This window comes from Amphiprion ocellaris, chromosome 24 (assembly GCF_022539595.1).
Source record: "Amphiprion ocellaris isolate individual 3 ecotype Okinawa chromosome 24, ASM2253959v1, whole genome shotgun sequence".
NCBI classification, from domain to species: domain Eukaryota; kingdom Metazoa; phylum Chordata; class Actinopteri; family Pomacentridae; genus Amphiprion; species Amphiprion ocellaris.
Window position 1 is genome coordinate 20,800,803 of NC_072789.1, and position 22,308 is coordinate 20,823,110.

Genomic DNA, 22,308 nt, shown 5'->3' on the forward strand with positions numbered 1-22,308 from the left:
GAGATTCAGATTTCTCTTGTTTGTCCGAACTAACTGTGGGATTTTTCAACATTATCAATATTAGGTTGTCAAATGCTGCAGCTAATGCTAACTCAAGCGATCTTGTATTGACCAACCAACAATCCAAAATCAAAAGATACAGTAGACAACAGTAGCATTCTGTCTTATGAACAATCAGAAAAACTATATTAGGCTCCAAAGAACAAACTTAATACACTTAAATACGCCTGATCACTGAAACTAAACTGAACCCACTTGTAAATTCCAGTCAGCCTAACTGCATGAACATGGTTCTAAAACAGCAGAACTTAACAGTTTTGGACTTGTATCATGGCTCCACATGGAAAAGAATTGCCAGGGCAACTGAAAAGTCTCATTGTGTGACTTTACAAAGATGATGAAAGACACAAGAAGATCAGTAACCAACTAAAAAATCAATGAAAACACAGTCGAAGCAGTAATCAGGAGGTATAGAAGGAGCCATGGTTCCACCAATCAGGGTTACAATGGTTGTCCTCCTAAAATGTCTCCTCGGATAGTGAACTACTCAAAGGTTATCAATGGAAATCTGAGTTTCTATGAAGCTCACAGTGTGAAAAATATCAACCTCTATGGACAGAGGACAAGAAAACAAACGCTTCTTATTCTAAAGCAAAAAATGGCAAGATGTGACTTCCTAAAGAACATGAAGACACCTGATGAATGTTGAGAGAACATTCTTTAGACCAAGATGAAGTTCTTCGGCTCAGATGGAATCCAGGATGATTGGTGTGAGCCTCAACAGGACTACCACAGTGAATGCATAGTCCTGACAGTGAAGCACGGAGGATTGTATGGGTGCAGAAAGTGTTGGGAGGATGATATTCATAGATGCACCATGAGGATATATCAAAGTACTGGCAGACTAGATGACTCCCAGTCTGCAGAAGCTAGAAGAAGGGGAATAATCCAGCATGAGAACCATCCAAAGAGGTTTCCACACAAGAACAAAGTGAAAACTACGATCTAGACAAGTACGTCACCTGATTTGAATCCAGTACAACTAATTTGGGGTATTTTGAAGCGAAAGATAGAGCAACACAACCCAAAAAGTAGTCTCTGAAGACCGGCAGAGCATCTTTGTAGAAATTAGAGCTATCTGCATGAAGAATCTGGATTGAAAAGCAGCTGCTGCTTTAAAAGAATATATGAGGTTTATGGTTAAAAGTGAAATGTGTCTTTGGCTGAGTTCTCGACTCTGGCCTGAGGCGATTACTTCAGTTCAGAGGCAGATAGATATTTTACAGCTGGGGGCTAAACCTCATCTGTGGCTTCACCTGGCGTTCGAACAATGGAGGTAGATTCAGCGAGCGGCACAGGTAATGTAATTCAGCACCATACAGCTGGACCATCTCCTCTCTGTAGGGCCTCCTTTGTAAAATCATTTTCTCTGAGCCCTCGCCGGCTCCAACCTCGGCTCAACAACAATTACCCAGAACCCCCCTCTGTCCACAGGTTTCCCATGGCAACCTGAGCCGTCCGACTGGATCGCTTCCTGTCAGAGCTTCAAAGGTCAGGAAGAAGTGGCGATAAATGAACTTTAGCAAGACCGAATCTTTAATGAAATCCATAAATTATGTCGGTTGTTTAGTAACTGCAGTCAGACAGGTGATGTGTACCAACAGTAGCTTGCTTTAGGAGTTTAAACTGCAAAAAAAAAAAAACTAATTAATTTACAATTTGTGCACTTTTAATGTTTCATGTTGGGGAGGAAAATGCTTCAGTCGCCTCTGCTGGACTTTTAGTTGCACAGTGAAATTTAAGGCTGTTTGAACGACAATATCTGTGGAACTCTTAAAGATAAAAGCCTAAAATTTTCACTCTTATCTCTCATCATGTCACTGATTTAAAATCTCCAATACCTGACAGGTAGTTAAAATAATCTCTGATTATAGTTGAGCTGAAATCTGAAAAAAAAAAAATGTTTAAGTTGTCATGAAAAGTCTCACCTCTGAGCACAGATTAACTAAACCATATGTAGCTGCTCCATAATAATTATAATATATAGTCATTTAACATTTAGATTACTTCTTAATAGGAAATATTTGGTCACAAAAATGAAAAGATAAAAGTTATTTTTAGTGAACTTGTATATCTGATTGAGGAGGTTTGACAAGTTGTACCACAAAATCAAAAAGATTGGAGTTCTGGAGTTTCCAAATGTTTTTGGTTGTATTTCATCAGTCTGACTCACTTTGGGGGTTGGTTTGAGTGTTTTTGTGGTTTTTGTGAGATTTTGCAGAGTTCTTCAGATTCTGAGGGTTTTTTGGGGGGTTTTTTTGGTTGTTTTGAGTGTAAATCTCTTTGTGGTTGTTTGAATGTTTACAGTTGTCAGTTTTTTGTAGTTATCTTGAGTTAGTGCGAGTTTTAGTGGTTTTGAGTCAGTATGAGTCTATAGTGGATTTAAGCTTCTTTGTATTTGTCTTTTTGTAGCTGTTTTGACTCATTCTGAGTTTTGAGTTGGTTTAAGCGTCTTTTTTATTGGTTTGAGTCTTTCTTGTTGGTTTGAGGGTCTTTTTAGTTGGTATGAATGTGGTTTTAGTTGACTTGAATGTCTTTTCTGCTGGTTTAAGTGTTTTCTTTTGTTTTTTTACATTGGTTTAAGTGTCTTTTCAATTGGTTTAAATGTATTTTTAGTTGGTTTAAGTGTTTTTTTTAGTTGGTTTAAGTGTTGTTTTTTGTTGGTTTGAGTGTCTTTTTAGTTCGTTTAAGTGTTTTTTTAGTTGGTTTGAATGTCCTTTTAGTTAGTTTGAGTATCTTTTTAAGTTGGTTTAAGTGTTTTTTAGTTGGTTCAAGTGTCTTTTTAGTTTGTTTGTGTTTTTTTTAATTGGTTTGACTGTCCTTTAGTTAGTTTGAATGTCTCTTTTACTTGGTTTGAATGTCTTTTTACTTGGTTTGAATGTCCTTTTACTTGGTTTGAATGTCTTTTTTAGTTGGTTTGAGTGTTGTTAGCTGTTGTAAATCTCAACTCTGTCTCAGTTTCTTTTTTAGTTGATTTGAGTCATTTTGTGTCTTTTTATGGTCAGTTTAAATGTCTTTGTCGTTGTTTTGAGTCATTTTGTGTCTAAAGACTGATCAAGAATTTGTGCTAATTTCTCATCTATTTTTAGTCATTTTATGTCCATTTGTGTTCTTTTCACATTTTAATTTTGTTGGTTTGCATCTCTTTCTGGTTGTTTTTAATCACGTACTTTTGAGTGTCAGTTTTGTGTAATTTTAGATTTGTTGTAGTCGTCTCTGAGTCTCTTCTTGGTTATTCTGAATAATTCAGTGTGTGTCTTGTTGTGTTGAGGCTCTCTGTTAATTTCTTTGACTAATGCTGACTATCTTTGGATTTGTTTTTGATTAATTCCTGGTGTATTTCTAATTATTTTGACACATTTTGATTCTCCCTGTGGTTGCTTTGAATAAAACTGAGTCTATCTGTGGTTGTTTTGAGACTTTCTGGGTGTCTTTCTAGTTTTGTTGAGGCTCTTTATAACTGTTTTGGGTAAATCTGAGTCTCTTTGTATTGATCATTTTGAGTCTATATCTTGTGTCTCTTTATAGTCATTTTTCAATCTCTTTATATGCGTTTTAAGTAAGTCTGACTATATTTCAATTGTCTTCACTTATTTTACGTCTCTTTATAGTCCTTTGCAGTCATTCAGAGTCTCTTTGGGATTGAGTAAGAGTCATTTTGCATCACTTTGGTATAGTTTGGTGACTCTTTGCGGTTTGACCAACTGATAAATTAGGCATCCCCAATATGGGCTTCTTTATTTTGCAGTCTTGAGGAACTAGGACAGCATTATAAAATAGAGAAGCATTACTTCCATTTTTCATTCGCAAAAAGTCTGAAAATATCCAACAGGTTCCCTTCAAATCCAACCCAAACCAAGATGGAAAGCCGGGGCAGCGGCGGCTGACATGGTGCTTGTTTGTTTACAGTACTTACCCTGACATCTCCGCATTAATGTGCTAATGATTTACTGGTGTTAAAACGCTGCACGGTTCACCTTCACCCTCGCTCAGTCACTTTTATTGCCATTAATCTCACACTTCCTCACCGCACTCGGCTACATGTTTTCCGGCCTTCATTCGTCCGAGCTCCTGCCCCATCGATCACAATTATCAGCCGTGATTGATGAAGCTGCTGAGGGAGGAAGGCATCCTCTTTACGAGGCCGGACACTTTCAATGTAACCACCGGAACTCGGCTTAAATTTCATCAGGAGGAATGTGTGTGTTTGCACGCTAAGAGAGTTTGGAGTCGCATAAATTTCATTTAACTGGGCGAGCCGGTGAAGCGAGGAAACCCTTCGGAAGGCCGAGCGAGAATTAAAGCTCCATAAAAAGGTTAAACGGCTGCTCCACCTCCGGACCAAACGCCGTAAACTCGGGCTGATATACGGAGATGTTTGGACGCAGAGGCGATAATTAATGAACTTTAGTGATGATGCTCAGACTGCTGGGGTTGTAGGTTTCAGTTCCAGTTCATCTCAGAAGTGAAAAACGAGGAAACCACTGCATAAAAAACAGAATAACCACACAACAGCTCATTTAACTCAAGTTCCTTTAGCGATAGTCAAGCTTGGATGACCAATTTGAGAACAGAAAGCGGCAAAAACTCTTAAATTGGGTCACATTACTTACAGTTTGTTTCATTTTTAAGGTGTCCTGTTTATAATCCAGTCTCTGTTTATTTCTCTTCCTCAGTAACTGCTCACAACTGAAATATTTAACATTGCAAACAGACAAACAACAGTTTTTGCTTCACCTTTTATCATTGTAATAAGTCTGATTGATGCTCTCACCTGCATACATCAGCTAAATACCAAAAATGAATCTGATGGTGGCTAATTTCAGATACTGATGCTCAACAAAATGTCAAATCTGAACCATTGACATCATAAATTAGCGATCTGAAGCTGCACAATTTGGCTGAAACTCTTTCTCTCCAGAGGACAGGAAGTGTTTCTAGACTTGATCAAGGACACGTGGAAGTCTGCGTACGTTTTCTCAAACTGAATTCGTGACCTTCTGGACAGAAGATCCTTCATCCATCCTTCACAGCACTCAAACAGCTGCTGCAGCGAGGACTTGAATCTGAAACGAGAAGGTTCATTGTGATAGCAGGAGAGGGCCGGGGAGCTTTTCAACGAGATTAAAAACAAGTTAATTAACCCGTCTGTCGGTCACACAGCTCCTGCCGTGAGCCACTTTGAAAACCCGTGAGTGAAATGAGAATCGCAGCGTCCAAAGATAAGAACAAGAAACCTGCTGTCGAATATGACGAGACGCGTTAACAAGTGAATCCTGGCTGTCGCTTCGCTTTGACAACGTTTTGACGAATCACTCTGCAATCAATCACCATAAACTGAATTACCTCTAATTCACATGATGGAACAGCAGTGACAGTTTTATTTTGATGTGTGGCTTCTCCTCCTGTGAAAGGGAACACTTTAGTATAATATATCCGTATAATATTGAATCGTGGCCAATTTAATTTGGCTTCTTTTTTTTTTTTTTTAACAGCAATTTACGAAAAAACAGACTCTTTAATCTCAAAGTGAGAACAGATTTCTACAAATTAATGTGAATTAATTGAAAATATAAAATAAATGATTGCATAAGTATTCACCTCGTTTGAAGTGAATGCTCTAATTCAACACTGTACTGCCCCATTAAAAAAATATATATTTTTTTTCAATTTACTGTTATTTGATAGAATTTTCCTGTTTTGTTAAATTATGGATAGTAGCAAATTAAATCACAGAAAAAAGTATTAATTTACATGTAGACTGTAAAAAACAAAAACAAAAACACTACCAAAAAAAAGATCAGAACTATAAATAATGTCCATATGAAAAATAAATATTTTTACAAACAATATGACTTTTTTTTTCCAATGTGTGACCATGAAGTTTTACTACATTTAAATGAGCGGAAAAATACTATTTTACAGATATTTGCCAATATTTGAAAGACAAACAAAGTATGATTAGGACTGAAAATGGCAAATATATTTTCTAACTACATTTTAACAGATTTTACATGTTTTATTAAATTCCAGATGTTGCATAAATCACAGAAAAAAGAATAAAAGTAGATGGTAAAAATTTTTTTTTTTTAAAAAGGGGCCAAAAATTTAAATAATGTCAACATCAAAAATCTGTATTTTTTTACAAATAATGCGTCTTTTCCTAGATCCGAACCATACATTTCTAACGTTTTACTGTATTTAAATGAGCTAGAAAATGTTATTTTTCAGATATTGGCCAATATTTCAAATTATGTGAAGTTTTAACGTTTAAAAAAGGGGCCAAAAATTTAAATAATGTCCACGTCAAAAATCTGTACTTTTATAAATAGTAATTCATTCTTTTCCAATGTGTGATCACACAAGTCGCAGATATTTGAAATAAAAATAAAGTATGTTAAATATTTAAAAATGGTAAATATTTTTCTAACTGTTATTGTACAGATATTCTATGTTTTGATGAATCACAGATATTTTGTAAAATCACTGAAAAAAAGTACAAGTTTCTATGGTAATTTAAAAAAAAAAAAAAAAGACCAAAAATTCAAATCAGGTCCTCATCAAAAATATGTATTTTTACAAATAATATGTCATTTTTTTCGATGTGCAACATATTTAAATGAGATAAATAATATTACTTTACAGATAACTGCCAATATTTAAAAGACAAATAATGTATGTTAAAGACTGCAAAATGGGAAATACATTTTCTGTTATTTTAAAGATTTTGTATATTTTATTAAATTACAGATATTGCATAAAATCACGGAAAAAAGCATAAATGTACAAAAGGGGCCAAAAATTTAAATAATGTCCTCATCAATAATCTGTATTTTTAGTGAATAGTAATTCATTCTTTGTGATCATAAAATTAGTGCGTTACAGTATTTAATCAGCAAAAATATCATTATTTCAAGGACATTTGCTGCTATTTTCCAAGTTTATTTCAGTTTGTTTGTTTTTCTAACAGTTCTTGAACATCACAGTAGGCAAACATTTTTTAAAATATTTTTTCTGGCACTCCGATGCCAGATTTTCAAAAGTTTTTGCAGTTAATCTAAAAACATTCTACAACTTTACTGTCAGCAACATTTTTCACTCCTGGATCAGCTTTGTGGCTTTGACTTTAAACTGCTTAAAAAGAAACTTAAATCCATAAAGTCATCTGTTGATTAGTGCCAAAGGACGAAATTAAAGATCTTTGTAAGCGTCCTAATTTCACAAAGCGGTAACACAAAGACGCCGGTGCTCCTTTAAGGTTTGGATTATTTCCTTCCATTGTGTCAGGTGTTGTATTCAGTTCGAAGTCACGACTCGATGAAGTGCTGCTCATCGGTAATCCCTTGTGACGGCTGCCGGGAAGTCGGGGCAGCGACGTGCCAGAGTTTGAAGCTTCGCTGTTATGACCTGACGGCAGCTTAGCGTTCACCATATGTTGTTGTGGTTGTCAGGAGCTGTTTTTGTGTGTGCGGGGGAGGTGGTTTTGGGTTCAGAGATTAGCTCCGTGTGGTCACCATCACGGCTGGAGATACTTTACTGCTGCAGGAAAAGACTCCTTCCTTTAATTTAATGCCTGGCAGACACAAACACCGAGACAACAAGGCAGCGACCGATTGTTCAGTTTGGGGTTTATATTCATTAGAGTGACAGCAAAGATTTCCACAGACTGTCACTGACTGGATGTCAACTAATGAAGCTGTTTTTTTACTGTCAGTTTTTACTCTCTGCGGTATAAAATCCTCAATGGAAACAGAACAACCATGACTTGAAGTGGAGAGAAGTCAAATATCTTTTGTGCAGTATGACAGTTATTCTGCCATAAAAACACAAAAACAGACAGAAACAAAACTTCACTTTCTTGGAATTAGCATATAAATCATTTTCCATTACAAATTTTACAAGTAGTAGGAACAAATATGACAGATATTCTACTACTCATGTTTTTCCAAGCTCAACAAACTCCTTCTCTGTACTCTGCTCATCATCAGTAGAAAGATGTTTCACCGTGCTGAATGTATCTTCAACAACCTGCTCCTCTGTTCACCGTTTCTGAGCCATGCTGCTTTTATTTTAGTGTTCCATTATGCTTTACACATATCTTATCTCATTTTGTGTCTCATTTTTCTCACTTTGTGTCTCATTTTTCTCACTTTGTCTAATTGATGTCATTTTTGTGTCTCATTTGTGTTGTTTTGTGGCCTTTTTTTGACAGTTTTTTCTCCAAGACTGGAAAAAAGTGGCTCTATGTAACGTAGATATTTCACTATTTCCATGTTTACAGCCTCGTCTCATTTCGTATCTCGTTTTGTGTCTCATTTTTTTAATTTTGTCTCATTGGTTCTAATTGTATCTTCAACAACTTGCTCCTCTGGTCACTATTTTGGAGCCATGCTGCATTTATTTTATTAATCTTTACATACTATAGATATGTTTTCTGACTTACATTTTTCATTTGCTTGCATCATCATCCCCTCCCTGCTCTGTTTAAACACTGCCTGCAGTTCATGCAAAAATTCAGTGAGTTTTTGTTCCACTAAGGTTAAACACGACTGAGTCACTAACGGCTTCACAGTTGTGTTGGAAAGGGCAGAATTTTTAGTTTTTTACAGAATCTGGTTACTGCTAACAGTTATTTTCTTACGATTTTTATAAATGAGACATGTAGAATAAAGTGATTTTTATAAAATATCAAGATGTGCTTAGATGTTTGAATTTTTGTCATGTGACTTTTGGACACAGCTGAGTCACTAATAGCATTTCAGATGCATTAAGGAGCAGAGGATTTGTTAGTTTTTTACAGAACTGGGTTTGTATATTTTTGGGAATTAAAAAAAAAGAAGATGTGAAAGTGTGAGTTGATGAAATATCATGGCTTTAAGCTTAGATTAGGTTGATGATTATTAACAAAACTGCATCTGACGTTATAAAGTTCAGGATTCTTTCTGTATTTAACACTTTATGGCTCTGATAAATGGTGTTATTTTAGCATTTATTTTTATTTATTATTCTGAAGAAAATATGCCTTAAAAAAAACACTTGTGGTTTTTAAAAAGGTTTAAAAAAGCCCAGAATTTTTTAGTTTTTTTTTTTTTTTTTTTTAAATAAAATCTACTTACAGCTAACAGTTTATGGTGATGATTTTTATAAATGAGACGTATAATTAAGTGATTTTTGATAAAATATCAAGATTTTAAAGCTTGCATGTTTATTTTCCTTTCCGTGTGTAATTTGCTTTTATACTTATAACTTATCTGCTCTGTGCAAACACTGCCTGCAGTTCAGCTGAACAGTCTGAATGTTTTTCATGTGACTGTCAGTTGCTCATGGCAATTTGTGCACAGGAGCGCAGAATTTTTTTAATTTTTACAAAATTTGGTTATTAAAAATGTTTCATTTTTAGCAAATCTATTTGGCTAAAGAGACGCGTAATTTTAGTTACATTTTAAGCTTAGATTAGGATAATTTTTCATCTGAGCAGCACTTCAAAACTGAGTTAAAGGACATTTTGCAGATATTTTTAAATATAGCATGCATTTCAAACTCGACAGGTAGTTTTACTAGTTCACTGTCAACCATATTCCGCATTTTTATAGTTGAATATTCTGTTTTGAAATGGAAGAAAATGGTGCAGTTTAGTCAATATTTTGGAGAAATTCAAGCGACATTGTTATCAACAGTTTGAAATGTCATGGTGGTTTTCTGTTAAAGCTCAGGAGGACAATCTGGAAACAGATGTTGCACAGGTTTGACTCACCTGTAGCTGTAGCGTTGAACGCAGTGACGAGAGAAGCCATTTTGCTGGTGAGGATCTTGTATCTTCAGCCTTGATGCAAGCAGTTCAGGTGAAAGGATCTTCTTGGTGAATCTCAACATCCAGGTATGCTGACAGCATCAGATCCATCAGCTTCAACCCCTCCAGTCTCCTCCTAAAATATAGAAAACTTAACTATTTACATGCTTCCTTATTAGAGATTAGCAGGTTATTTACCAATCTTCTGTCACAAAGAAGTAGAAGTGACATTCAGACATCGTATACAATATAAAGCACCATCCGTTCAACTTTATGTGGTTACTTTTGAAGTTTCTGCCAGAAAAAACAAACAACAACTTCAAAACTACAAGACTAACTTGAACAATTGTGTGATTTATGTGTCAGAGACAGAAATTAGAAATATAATAAGGTCAGAGTAAAAGCTGAAAAGCCTCCAGTATAGACGAAACTATATAAAGATGTGGCCCAAAAAACAAACATTTTCTCAAGTTCAAACTGACAATAATAGTTAGAATTCAGTTTTCGCTGTTTGACATTTAAAAGAACAAGCACTTCAAACTTGATTTCTAAAAAAAAAAAAAACAAAACACTAAAAGTGGATAAAAAATATCCATATAGAGAGAAATTAACAATACAGCACCTATTTTAGTCCAAGCAGGTCCCAGTATATTCTTGATTTTGAAGTATAAGGAAGGAAAAGAAAAGTCAATGATAGAAAAGGTGGTACTGGATTTTGAAATGCAAATAATCATTATTTTTATGAGCTTCATTGGTGTTTCTCAGACATTTCTTGAAATATCATGCCCTTTGACACATTTGCCCGAGATCTGAAGGCCTCGTCTGGAACACAGGCAGATAAATCGTGGCCTGGAGTCGTGTTGTCTGCTTACGAAGCAGCTTTTCTCCAAACATGGTGCTTCCTTCCTGGCGGCAGGACTTCCACCAGCTGTGTGATCTGATTCACTTAATTAACCGACTAACGAGCTAAAAACAGCTCCGATGACCCTGCCAGCGTTTGACAGTCTGATGTCAACAAACAAGCAGCGACCACAGCTTTCATGCGACAACACTGAAACAAAATTCAATGCAGACATTTTTTCTACATTGTGATCTATGATTTTGCTCAACTGAACAGATTAGCTTGTGCTAACAGTGATGGTAAAGGCGCAAAATGTTGTCCTGGGTCCTCAAAATATATTAATGTGGTCATGAATTATTTTATAAAAACATGAATAATAAGTATGTGTTGCAAAAAGCAAAACAAAGCACAAACTAGTTAATTCTAGTCAATATTGCACATTAGTTTGCATGTTACAGATCAGAGTAACATATTATTCCAAATGACGCTACACAGACCCATGTTAGGGTATTTCAACTGTTAGCTGTACCGTTTTCTCACTGTTTAATTCGTAGCAATACTGTTACTGAACGATTTAAACTGTTAGCCGTACTGCTGGCTAACAGGTTCAACGCTTAGTAATACCGTTAGCTAACAATTTCACTTGTTCGCCATACTTCAGGCTAACAGTTTCAACTGTTATCCACACTGTTTGCTCACAATATAAACTGTTAGCCACACTATTAGCTATCAGCTTCAACAGTTAGTCACTCTGTTAGCTAACAATTCTAGTTCTTTGTCATACTTTATGCTAATGATTTCAACTGTTAGCCATACTTGTAGCTAACGGTTTGAAACTGTTTATTCCACATTTTAGCAAGTCATTTTAACTGTTATTGTGTAGCTAAAAAAGAATAACTTTTACTCACACTTTTCAGTGGGCATTTCTAGCATTTTTTTTCACTTTTTCACCATTATTTATATATTTGAATCTTTTTAATCCATTTGTTTTGTCTGTCTTTGTAGATGGTTTGTTCATTACTTTTGGATAACAGGTTTTGTGCTCCCCTTTTTTGGTCCACTCAGTTCTTCAATTAAACACTCAGTTCTTTCAGTTCAGATATTCCACAGACACAAGTGTCCAACATGTATGACTGACGATCACTAGTCAATAGGGGATCAAACCCAAAATGCTTACTTATATGGTTTGTTGTCACATATTTTTGTCTCTGTAAATAAATCAACATTGTTTACTGATGAGATTCAATTTCTCTTTTCATTTTCTTTGATCAATTTTTTGGACTAAACATCTGCAAGTGGATATTTTTCCCTGTTGAATAAATCTCTTGAAGGACACTGGTTTGTATTTAATAAAGGTGGCAGTACAGTGAGATTTTGTGAGGAAAACAAGATCAGGATGGAAGTGTTGCTGCTCGCGTTGACCTTTATTCCGTCCACAGTCTGTCGCCTTCAGTCTGTAAACCTGTTTATTGCTCTAGTCTGTTCAATTACCACTAACGAGGAGGAAGAGGCTGATATGTAGGCCATCAGGTAGGCCTGTGTGTGTCAGTGTGCGGCTGTGTGTTGGTGTGTGTGTGCCGGTGTGTGTTGAGGATGCAGCGCTCTGATCCAGGAGCCTCTAATCCGATCGGGGGGGTGAGAGTGGAGGCAGCAGAGGATTATGGGATTACGGCGGGGAAGATGCGACATGAGATGGCCACTCTGCAGCTGCAGCCCGGCGCGCTGGCACGTTCGAGGTCGCCATGGTGACGGAGGAGGCGCAGGTTCAAATCCGCCGCAGTGTCTCGATGCGACGCCAAAAATGGGCCTTCATGGAAATCTGCCTTTTTTTCTGCTCAGATGTTACATAATGTTGTTTACATAATGTTTTGTTGTTATTAATGAGCAGCTTGATGTGTTGAAACCAGGAAGTGAGCCGTTTTTAGAATTTTTATAGTCTCACAATGAATGCAAACAATGAATAAACGCATCTGATCCACATTACTTGGAAAAACTGAACAGTTATGAGCAGTGATTTCTCCTAAACACAACTTTTGAAATTAATAAACAAACTGTTATTTCAGTTAATTTCCAATTAATTCGTAGGGTAACATTCTTTTACTAAATTCAGTTTGAAATTTAACAGTTTTTTTGCAATACAGAAGATCGACATGAATGATGTTCTCAAAACACCAGAATAAGATTCCACCAAATTATCGTCATAGTGTCTGAAGTTTACCTGGATCTCTGTTAACGTTCAGATTTTAGCACTTTGTTGAAGAAAAGTCCTCCCAAAATGTATAGGAAGGTAAAATAAATGATTGACAAGTCACTTTTTTCCTCCAAATGAAAACCAAGTTTCTAGTTACGGAAAATTCTTACAAATTTTAGTTGTTTTAAAACAAAATATAACTTAATGTTGTGCGACAGACATAGCGAACTTTCGGATTATCTGACTTCACTAAGAAAGTTGTCTGTACTCAAAACAACCAAAACCAGATACAAAATGGCCACAAAGAGAAACAAAATGACCAAAAAGAGACACAAAATGACAACAAAGAGAAACAAAAGGACCAAAAACAGACACAAAATGATCACAAAGAGACACAAAATGATCACAAAGACACACAAAAGGACCACTAAGAGGCACAAAATGACCATAAAGAGACACAAAATGACCACAAAGAGACACAAAATGACCACAAAGAGGCACAAAATGAACACAAAGACAAAAAATGATCTACAGAGACAAAAAATGATCACAAAGAGACACAAAATGATTATAAGGAGACACAAAATGACCACAAACAGACAGAAAATGACCTAAACAAACACAAAATGACCATAAAGAGACACAAAATGACCATTAACAGACACAAAATGACCTAAAGAGACACAAAATGACCACGAAGAGACACAAAATAACCACAAAGATGCGCAAAATGACCTAAAGAGACACAAAATGACCACAAAGAGTCACAAAATGACCATAAAGACACGCAAAATGACCTAAAAAGACACAAAATGATCACAGAGACACAAAATGACAACAAATACACACAAAATGATCACAAAGAGACACAACATGATTATAAAGACATAAAACAACCATAAAGAGACACAAAATGACAACAAATACACACAAAATGATCACAAAGAGACTCAGACATCTTTCATTAAAATCCCTCAAATAAAGGGACTTTCAGTGCTAACTGGTGGACTTTGACAGATGTCACCACATCAGATTTTAAAGTTGCCGTCTTGTTCAGGTTGGAGTCGTTCAGCACTGAGACAGTAAAATGATCTCCTGAGCTGCAGCGACCTTCACAAACCAGCTGAGCGTCTTGATTGCATCCATAAATCAGTGTAACATCACAGCTGCCCTGAACCCTCCATCATCAGCTCCTCCCTCCTCATCTCTGCTGCACACTCAACTTTTACTCAACTTTGTTCTGATCTGGCCATCATTCCTCTCAGTGATCTCTCACGAAAATGTCCAACAAACACACTCAGTGTCCAGAGGATGGATTAAAGTTACTCTGTCTACTAGCGCCACCTGGAGGTCACATTTTCTATCTTGTTCAACATTTTTACTACTGCAAAGAAACAAAACTTTATGATAAATGGATGCAAAACAAACACAAACAAACTAAGAAAGATCATAAAGAGACACAAAACAACCTCAGAGACACAAAACAACAACAAGGAGACACTAAATAACCACAAAGAAGATCAAACTATAACAAAGGAGACACAAAATTATCATAGACAGACACAAAACCACCCCACGTAAATAAAAAGACCACAGGGAGATGCAAGATATTCACAGAGACACAAAACAACCACAAAGAGACACAAAATAACCATAGAGACACACAAAATAACCAGAGACACAAAATGACCACAAAGAGACACAGAATAACCAGGGACACAAAATGATTATAAGTAGACGCAAAATGACCACAAAGAGACACAAAATGACCACAAAGACACACAAAATAACCAGAGAGACACAAAATGATTATAAGTAGACACAAAATGACCACAAAGACATACAAATTTACTACAAAGAGGCAGAAAACAACCAAAAAGAGACACAAAATAACCACCAATAGACACAAAAAGATCACAGAGACACAAAAAAACACAGACACATAATGACCACAAAGACACACAAAATGATCACAAAGAGACACAAAATGACCACAAGAAGACACAAAATGACCAAAAAGAGACACAAAATGATCACAAAGAGACACAAAATGACCAAAGAGACACAAAAAAACACAAACACATAATGACCACAAAGACACACAAAATGATCACAAAGAGACATAAAATGATCACAAAGACACACAAAATGACCACAGAGACACAAAATAACAAGAAAGAGACACAAAATGATTATAAGGACACACAAAATGACCAGAAACGCAAAATGACCACAAAGACACACAAATTTACTACAAAGCAGCACAAAACAACCAAAATGAGACACAAAATGACCCAAAGCCATAAAAGACAACCACATGAAGCCAAAAAAATGCCCAAAAGTACCCCCACAAGATTCCAGACAACGACAGGAGAAACAGAACGAGACAAGAAACAACAAAAACTACAAAAATATGCAAACAATCAGAGACAAAAAATGTCTCCAAATAAACACAAAGTAACCCCCAACAACTTGGTTGTTAAACACTTCTTTGTTTAAATGAAATGTTTAAAGTTGTATTTACTGAAACCACATGGTAAAAGAGAGAAAAAACACTTACCTGTTTAAAATATTCCTAGAATCCAGAGTGATTTTTCTTGATCAGACCACCTGGTTTCTTCCTGTTTCATGATTCAAACACAAACTTCTGGAAAACACTTGAAACCAGTTAAATCTGCAGCAGAAACCAGTTTGTTGTTTGTCGATGAAGTTCTACATTCATCACGTCTGTTAGTCAGAGCTTCATGAATGAAATATGTTCCCTTTAAGAAAAGTTTTAACTGGAAGAAGATCTTCAGGAGCTGGAAGCAGAATCTGACACCCTTCTGTGGGGTTCTGGGAAATGTAGGAAATCACTGGATGAACAGAAAAACAGATTCTAACTCCAGAAAGATTCAAAAGATCTGGATCATGTTTCCTGAACATCCTGCAGCCAGAATCACCTGCCAGAACAAACATTTCATGATGTCATTTCCTTTAAACAGCTGATCAATGCACCTGATCGATCAGAGATTTAACACCCTGATGGTTGAGACTCACACTGCCCCCTAGAGGACAAAATATGGAACTACAAAAAGCTAAAAAGGATGATGGTTGAACTTTTTCTGCTTTTTAAACTCAAATCCTCATCATGGCTTCACTTACTTAAACAAACAGGGAATTTAACAGCAGAAAAAATGTTTTTGTTGCAATTTTAGACAAAAAAAAACAAAAAACAAAAACAAAAAACAGGAGGCCCATGTTCCTGAATTTGACCCAGTTTTACAGAATATTTTCTGTCACAGTAACTGATTTAAACTATCTTCATTACAGTAGCTCTAGTTGGCTCAAATTAGATCGAGAAGAACTTATAGTGAAAAATAAAAGACAAGAAAAGATGCAAAATGATTACAATGAAACAAAGACCAAAAAATGACCATAAATGACACTAAATGATCCCACAAAGGCACAAAATGACCCAGAAAACATGTGAAACTAAATATACAAAACAAAGAAAAAAATATGACAGTTAATGACTTCACAAAGGCATGTTTGTTCGGGGTTTTTTTGGGTTTTTTTACACCCCGCTGCAGGATCAATAAAGGTTTAATCTATCTAAAATACCCCCAAAATACAAAGAGACAGAAAATTATTAAAATAAGCCCATGAAGGCAAAAAATAACTTCACAAAGGTCTAAAACTACTCCAAAACACCACAAAGGAGCCAAAAAAAATCATAAAATTACCACAAAATGGGACGAAGTGACACTAAATCACCCTACAAAGGATTAAAATGTCCCTCAAAGGCATAAAATTAGCCCACAGAGACATAAAAGGCAAGAGAAATTTATTTGTATAGAACAATTTATACACAAGGCAATTCAAAGTGCTTTATGATGGCAAAGAACTACATTAAGCAGAGAACTTTAAATTAATTAAAAAATTATTTGGAAATGGGCGTTAAGATCAAACATTGAAATCATAGAATTAAAACAGAATTAAGCAATAAAAGTGCATTAAAAATCATGAAAACAGTTTGAGCATCTAGGAGAAAGCTGCAGTAAAAAATCTGGCTTTGAGGCCTGATTTAAAAGAACCGACAGTTTGAGCAGAACCTCAGGTGTTCAGGAAGTTTGTTCCACAGGTAAGGAGCATCATAGCTGAATGCTGCTTCACTGGTCTTGGTTCTGGGTCTGGGAACACAGTAAACCTGTCCCTGATGACCTGAGGGCTCTGGATGCTTCATATGGAGATAATAAGTCCAGGATGGATTTTGGGGTCAGAAAGACACAAAATGAGCCCAGAAAGGCATAAAAGTAGCCCACAGAGGCACAAAACAACTACAAAAGGATGCAAAAATAAACACAAAGAGATCAAAAAAGTAATCCAACAGACATACAATAAACCCTAAAGACAAAATACAGCCACAAACTGACGAAAAATGTACACAGAATGAGACCCAGAAGACTTGAAATTCACAAGAAATGCAACCAGTCAGACACAGATGCTGAATGACTCCAAGAAAACACAAAACAACCAAACATCTGTTGATATAAAGAGATTATACAGAATTATGGCTCATTTACAGTGTTTTATTTTTTAGTCATATCAGACACTAGAGGTCACTTTACCAAAATAAAATCCTTTAAACTGTCTGATAAGGTCAGAAAATTCTAACAATTTGACTGTTTTGGTTCATAATGAGGACATTCAGCTTGATTATTGATTAGTTGATCATGTACCAGAATTATTGATTAGTCATTGATTGCAGGGACACTGAGATTTGTGCCTGACACTCTGCTGCCCTCTAACGGTCAATCAACAACATGACACGTCGTTTTATTTGGGACTTTTTAACAGTATTTTCCTCCCAGAGAGCTGACCTGCAATGTTTCTCTGTGTGAAATCCAGCTGTTCACTGGGAGCTGCAGCTAAAACCCCAGCCTGATAGAAGACCATAGTCAGAGCAGCAGCTGGTTCTGCCCTCTAGTGGCCACAGGCGGAAACTGTAAGAAAAAGTTGGTCAAATTACACCTGGGCTGCACTTCCTGTGAACCACCATAACTATTACTATGATTGTCAGAAGGACCGTCGCTGTAAACCAAGTTGTTTTTAACGACCGCTAGCTTCTCCACTGGTGGCTCATTTAATTAGCTACCGTAAGTAGCTTTCAAAACACATCTGGAGGAGACAGTTGGAGTTAAACTTTGGTCCGCTGAGAGCTGCAGCTACATCCTTCATCTCTACACCTCTTAATCCTTAGTAGGGTATCAGGTGGGGGATCGATCCCAGCTGACTGAGGGTGAAGGCAGGTTCACCTGGACAGATAACTGGTTCATCAGACAACCAAGATCCACACCTAGAGACAATTTAGAACCACCAGTTAACCTCAGTCTGTCTTTGGTCCGTGGGAGGAAGCTGGAGAACCCAGTGAGAACCCAGCAGGGACAACATGCTGACTCCACACAGAAAGACTAGAACCAGATTCTAACATGGATCTTGTGGCTATGAGGCCACAGTGCAAACCACCAACTCACCAGCTGCAGCAACAACAGTCTGACATATCGGACTTTGGGTGATCTGCCCTCTAGCGGCCAGAGACGGGAGCTACACTAAAAGTGAAGTCGGCCAAATTTCAGATGAGCTACATTTCCTGTTAGCTCCTTCAAAGTAAAACCATCATAAGTCTGTTGTTTTTAGTTAAAGTATTACGTGATTTTGAAAGAGTCAGAAGGATCTCTGGGGTAAATTAAGCCGTACGTAATTACATCTACTGTATATATTAGTGAAATCACAAAATTTAAAGGAATTAGCCTCTGCTTCATGTTGAAGCAACATAAAGAACGTGTGATTTTTTTTGCCCTCTGGTGGCAAAGTACAACAAAACATCAAAAGAGACAACATACTTAAATGCAGTATTTCTGGTGAAGGGATTCAAAAATAAAATAGAAATCATTGTAGTTACAAACTGTGACCACGAGAGGACGCTGTTACATTTCAGATTTTGCAGGCATGGAACAAAACTGCAGTGTCTCTAAGTTGGAATGAATGACAGAAATGAACAAAAAAGTACACAATAAATGACACATGATGAATACATGAATAAACAAAAACACACAAATAAATCAACTGAGCTGTAAAAGGGCAGTTCGTGGACTGTTGCTGGTGTTTGTCCCTCGGATATTTTACTGGAAAAAAACAAGTTGAAATAAAGTCAAGACAACGATCTACTCTAGCAAAAGTGAAGACATACTTTATTTAAAAGCTCTTGTTATTTACAAGATGAGTCAGGATTATGTTTCATACGTGTTTTAAAAAGGAGAATGAATTATTACCAACAGTGAGGTGATGCTAGTAGAGTGACAAAACTAAAAGACAATGATATACAATTTACAGAACAAGATTAAGAACTGATAACATGGAATTGAGGCTCCAAGTGGGCAGATATCAGTCAGAGTGTAAAAATGTGGATTTTCAGCTCAGAATCAGAGTCTGTGTTCATGAACCAGCCTCTGTTTGCTGCATGGAGCTGAAATGACAGTAAATCTCAGACTTCATCTGACTCTGACTGACTTCCAGTCTGACTTTGGTGTTTTGTTCTTTACTAAGTCTGAGGATAGAAAATACTTGGAGTTCACCAGGAGACTGAATGTTGATGAAGACTTGAAGATTTTCTGGCTCATTTGAAGAATGGACCAGGAGGAATCTCAGTGGATGAACTGAGTCAATAAATCAAACTGGACAAAATCTGTCCAAGAGGAAGCAGATGTTTGACAGCAGCAGCTGGTAGAAAACCTGTTTTATTGGTAAAGAGCTGCAGGACCTGATGAAGGAAACAACTAAAGTCTGACAAAACTGAACAACAAGATCTTCATGTGTGGAACAAAGCAGAGTTCTGGGAGTCTGATGGACTGATGAGACTAAAGTGGACTGTTTGGGCAGAACATCTGGAGGCAGAAGGACCAGAAGAACAGCATCAACAGTCCTGTTGGTGGCTTTGAAGCTGCTAAACTGGAGCATGTGAGCAGCATCATGGAATCTCTCAAACACCAGGACAGTTACAAGAACAATGTGAGGAAACTGAAGCTCACTGGACTTTCAGAAGAACCAGCATCCCAAGCCAATGTCCACCAAGGACTGCTTCAGGAATCCTTCCTGGAAAGTCCTGGACTTAATCCCAGCTAAAGTCTTTGGTGGGATTTAAAGAAATCAGCAGCTCAGAAAACAAAAAATATTCATGATTTGGAAGCTTCTGAACACGAGGAACTGACTGAAGGTAAAGAAGAGAGAAACTAGAACAAACATTTACTGGAGCTCAGAAAGGTCAAAAGATGTTGACATTAAATATGAACTCTGAGCTCAACAAGCTGCTTCTGCACCTTTGAGGACTAAACTGGATTCATCTTCAGAGCTGTTTGTCTCCTCAACATGATGTGATCAAAAACCACTAAAATGTGCTTCATGAAACTCTCTCTGGGCACCAAGGCTTCAGCTGACATGTTTCCAGGACACTTTGTTCTCATCAGCTCAATGTGTTGCAGGTAGAGAAGCTCAACAACTTTGACTGCAGCTGGAAATAGAAAGTCAAATGAAATATGATCCTGCAGTGACAGAAACATCCTGAAACTTACTGCACACTCTGCAACCTGACATCAACCGCCAACGTTTCATGTCAACATTAACTGCAGTTCTCCATCATTCACAGTGTGGAGCTGCAACACTAAACTACACAGTGATAACAACACACTTTACACTGGTTCCCAGTCCACCTCCCAGTAACATGGTCCAGTCAGAGTCTCTACACACCAGCTGCTGCTGCTGCTTCAACCTCTGGATCATCAGGACACACTTCATCCTCTCAGCACAAACACCGTCCTGATCAGCATCACTTCCATCTGCAGAGAGAAGAAGAAAGAACAGAGGAGATCAATGAGTTTGATCAGCAGATCATCAGGACTTCAGCTGTGTTCAGAGCAGCAGCTTCATGTTAATGTGTTGAAGTGAACACACTGAGCTCCAAGCTCACACACCTGTACACACTCTCAGCATCAGGTGTGTTTCTCTGCACATTTCACTGCAGTGGAAACAAACTGCTGACAGTCATCAAGATTTATTACTGCACAAACTCTTCACTCATGGATTTACTGCTGCTCCATTTAAACCAAGTCTCTGAGTGTCCATCAACATCTCATCTGTTCCTCAAACATCAGCTGACAAACCAACATGGAGGCTGTCAGTCAACACATCTGGATGGAATCAGGAGCAAAGACTAGGACCCGACCGATATGGATTTTTTGAGGCTGATGCTGATTCCGATATTTGGCAGAAAAAAATATTGACAACTGATTAATCGGCCGATTAATTAAAAAATATATATAATATATAATGAAGAAAATAACTTCTTTTTTGGTCCCTTAACGCTTACAACAACAAAGATATGAATTACAGGCACTAAGTATTTGTTCTGGTCTCATGGCTTCAGTGAAAAGCTGCACATTTACAGGAGAAACTGGATCTTTGCTTTGATACTGATTGAGTTTAGTAGACTGACTGGAACCTTCTACTGACCTTAGAGTCTTCAGGCTGCAGTCTGGACTCTTCACAAGATCTAACAGATGTTTCACTGATGAATACTGCAGGTTGTTGAATCTCAGCTCCAGATGTTCCATATGGGAGGGGTTGGACTTCAGAGCTGAGACCAGAGAATCACAGCTGATCTCTGACAAACTGCAGGTCTCCAATCTGAATAAAGAATAAAAGATGTGAGTTTGGAAGACAAAGTTCCTGCTTGAAATCATTCAGAGTTTCATCATTATTTACTTAAATAGCTTCTACAAACAGTCGTCTCTTGTCACAACACACTAAAGAAAACAGAAAATATGAACCACAGCAGATTTACAGCTTCATGGATGGAAGTTCTGTTGAACATAAATGAGCTTCAGTTGTCATTAAACATATCAGATCTACAACAGTAACAGACAGACAGTGAACTGACCTCAGAGTCTTCAGAATGCAGTCTGGATTCTCCAGAAAACCACTCAGATGTTTCACTCCTGAATCCTGCAGGTTGTTTACATTCAGGTCCAGATATTCCAGATGGGAGGGGTTGGACTTCAGAGCTGAGACCAGAGAATCACAGCTGATCTCTGACAACCTGCAGCCCCTCAATCTGAATAAAGAATAAAAGATGTAGATAAAATCATTGATGATCCATCAGATGTGTTCAGGTTCTGAATGTGCAGCTCAACATTACTTTGTCCTCATCAGTCAGCTTTTCTCTAAAAGCAGCAGAGTGACTTTGTCCTTCTGTTATTGTGGATCATCATCATGTCAGCCTTCTACACACATCATCCACATGTCAACACAACATTCATCCACCTATTCATGTCCACACATTAATAACATGGTGCATCATCAACAGGATCAGGATCAGTCAAAGAAAACTCA

General features: G+C 37.0%; 2 long non-coding RNA genes across 2 annotated transcripts; both read right to left on the bottom strand.

Annotated features, from left to right (window-relative positions):
• Positions 1–4,579: 4,579 nt before the first annotated feature.
• Positions 4,580–15,833, bottom strand: LOC111571344 (uncharacterized). The gene is made up of 3 exons (XR_002746366.3): positions 15,443–15,833; positions 9,815–9,986; positions 4,580–5,126 (listed from the first exon to the last, which is right to left on the bottom strand). It is a non-coding gene; the product is annotated as an uncharacterized LOC111571344 (long non-coding RNA).
• A 3,259-nt stretch (positions 15,834–19,092) lies between these two features.
• Positions 19,093–21,579, bottom strand: LOC129348237 (uncharacterized). Its single transcript, XR_008600703.1, has 2 exons — positions 21,430–21,579; positions 19,093–20,756 (listed from the first exon to the last, which is right to left on the bottom strand). It is a non-coding gene; the product is annotated as an uncharacterized LOC129348237 (long non-coding RNA).
• Positions 21,580–22,308: the final 729 nt, after the last annotated feature.